The sequence below is a fragment of the Oncorhynchus masou genome, chromosome 8 (assembly GCF_036934945.1).
Source record: "Oncorhynchus masou masou isolate Uvic2021 chromosome 8, UVic_Omas_1.1, whole genome shotgun sequence".
NCBI lineage: Eukaryota > Metazoa > Chordata > Actinopteri > Salmoniformes > Salmonidae > Oncorhynchus > Oncorhynchus masou.
The window spans coordinates 8,550,690-8,553,189 of record NC_088219.1 but is presented as its reverse complement, the minus strand read 5'-3'; the positions used below and the strand labels follow the sequence as shown (position 1 = coordinate 8,553,189).

General features: G+C 42.5%; 1 protein-coding gene across 1 annotated transcript in view; it reads right to left on the bottom strand.

The window, feature by feature from the left end:
• LOC135543723 (stAR-related lipid transfer protein 13-like) overlaps nucleotides 1-2,500 on the bottom strand; it is a 147,173-nt gene that overhangs the window by 4,496 nt on the left and 140,177 nt on the right. The gene's annotated exons all lie outside the window — the stretch shown is intronic.

The following is a 2,500-nucleotide window of genomic DNA, read 5'->3' as shown; positions in this document are numbered from 1 at the left end:
ACACACACACACACACACACACACACACACACAGAGGCGTTAGGAAGAATGTGTTTGTGGGTGGAGGTGCATAAAATATTATAAACTGGGTGGTTCGAACCCTGAATGCTGATTGGCTGACAGCCGTGATATATCAGACCATATACCACAGGTATAACAAAATTAGTTTTTACTGCTCTAATTACGTTGGTAGCCAGTTTATAATAACAATAAGGCACCTTGAGGGTTTGTGGTATATGGCCAATATACCACGGCTAAGGGCTGCATCCAGACACTCAGCGTTGTGTCTTGACAAAGAACAGCTCTTAGCAGTGGTATATTGGCTATATACCACACCCCCTTGGGCCTTAGTCCTTCATTCTAATATGTCTGCGGTGTGTGATGATATGAGTGTGTGATGGTATGAGTGTGTGATGGTATGAGTGTGTGTATGGTATGAGTGTGTGTATGGTATGAGTGTGTGATGGTATGAGTGTGTGTATGGTATGAGTGTGATGGTATGAGTGTGTGATGGTAAGAGTGTGTGTATGTTATGAGTGTGTGTATGGTATGAGTGTGTGATGGTATGAGTGTGTGATGGTATGAGTGTGTGTATGGTATGAGTGTGTGATGGTATGAGTGTGTGTATGGTATGAGTGTGTGTATGGTATGAGTGTGTGTATGGTATGAGTGTGTGTATGGTATGAGTGTGTGATGGTATGAGTGTGTGTATGGTATGAGTGTGATGGTATGAGTGTGTGTATGGTATGAGTGTGTGATGGTATGAGTGTGTGATGGTATGAGCGTGTGTATGGTATGAGTGTGTGATGGTATGAGTGTGTGATGGTATGAGTGTGTATATGGTATTAGTGTGTGATGGTAGTAGTGAGTGTATGGTATGAGTGTGTGATGGTATGAATGTGTGATGGTATGAGTGTGTGATGGTATGAGTGTGTGTATGGTATGAGTGTGTGTATGGTATGAGTGTGTGATGGTAAGAGTGTGTGTATGGTATGAGTGAGTGATGGTATAAGTGTGTGATGATACGAGTGCGTGTATGGTATGAAGGTGTGATGGTATGAGTGTGTGTAGTGTATGAGTGTGTGATGGTATGAGAGTGCGATGGTATGAGTGTGTGATGGTATGAGTGTGTGTATGGTACGAGTGCGTGTATGGTATGAGCGTGTGATGGTATGAGTGTGTGTATGGTATGAGTGTGCGTATGGTATGAGTGTGTGATGGTATGAGTGTGTGTGTGGTATGAGTGTGTGATGGTATGAGTGTGTGATGGTATGAGCGTGTGATGATATGAGTGTGTGATGGTATGAATGTGTGTATGGTATGAGTGTGTGATGGTATGAGTGTGTGTATGGTATGATTGTGTGATGGTAGGAGTGTGTGTAGTGATGAGTTTGTGATGGTACGAGTGTGTGATGGTACGAGTGTGTGATGGTATGATTGTGTGTATGGTATGAGTGTGTGATGGTATGAGTGTGTGATGGTATGAATGTGTGTATGGTATGAGTGTGTGATGGTATGAGTGTGTGTATGGTATGAGTGTGTGATGGTATGATTGTGTGATGGTATGAGTGTGTGTATGGTATGAATGTGTGATGGTATGAGTGTGTGTATGGTATGAGTGTGTGATGGTATGAGTGTGTGTATGGTATGACTGTGTGATGGTATGAGTGTGTGATGGTATGAGTGCGTGTATGGTATGAGTGTGTGATGGTATGAGTGTGTGTATGGTATGAGTGTGTGATGGTATGAATGTGTGATGGTATGAGTGTGTGATGGTATGAGTGTGTGATGGTATGAGTGTGTGTATGGTATGAGTGTGTGTATGGTATGAGTGTGTGATGGTATGAGTGTGTGATGGTATGAGTGTGTTATGGTATGAGTGTGTGTATGGTATGAGTGTGTGATGGTATGAGTGTGTGTATGGTATGAGTGTGTGATGGTATGAGTGTGTGATTATGAGTGTGTGATGTATGAGTGTGTGATGGTATGAATGTGTGATGGTATGAGTGTTTGATGGTAAGAGTGTGTGTGGTATGAGTGTGTGATGGTATAAGTGTGTGATGGTATAAGTGTGGGATGGTATGAGTGTGTGTATGGTATGAATGTGTGATGGTATGAGTGTGTGATGGTATGAGTGTGTGATGGTATGAGTGTGTGATAGTATGAATGTGTGATGGTATGAGTGTGTGATGGTATGAGTGTGTGATGGTATGATTGTGTGACGGTATGAGTGTGTGATGGTATGAGTGTGTGTATGGTATGAGTGTGTGATGGTATGAGTGTGTGTATGGTATGAGTGTGTGATGGTATGAATGTGTGATGGTATGAGTGTGTGATGGTATGAGTGTGTGATGGTATGAGTGTGTGTATGGTATGAGTGTGTGTATGGTATGAGTGTGTGATGGTATGAGTGTGTGATGGTATGAGTGTGTGATGGTATGAGTGTGTGATGGTATGAGTGTGTTGTGGTATGAGTGTGTGATGGTATGAGTGTGTGATG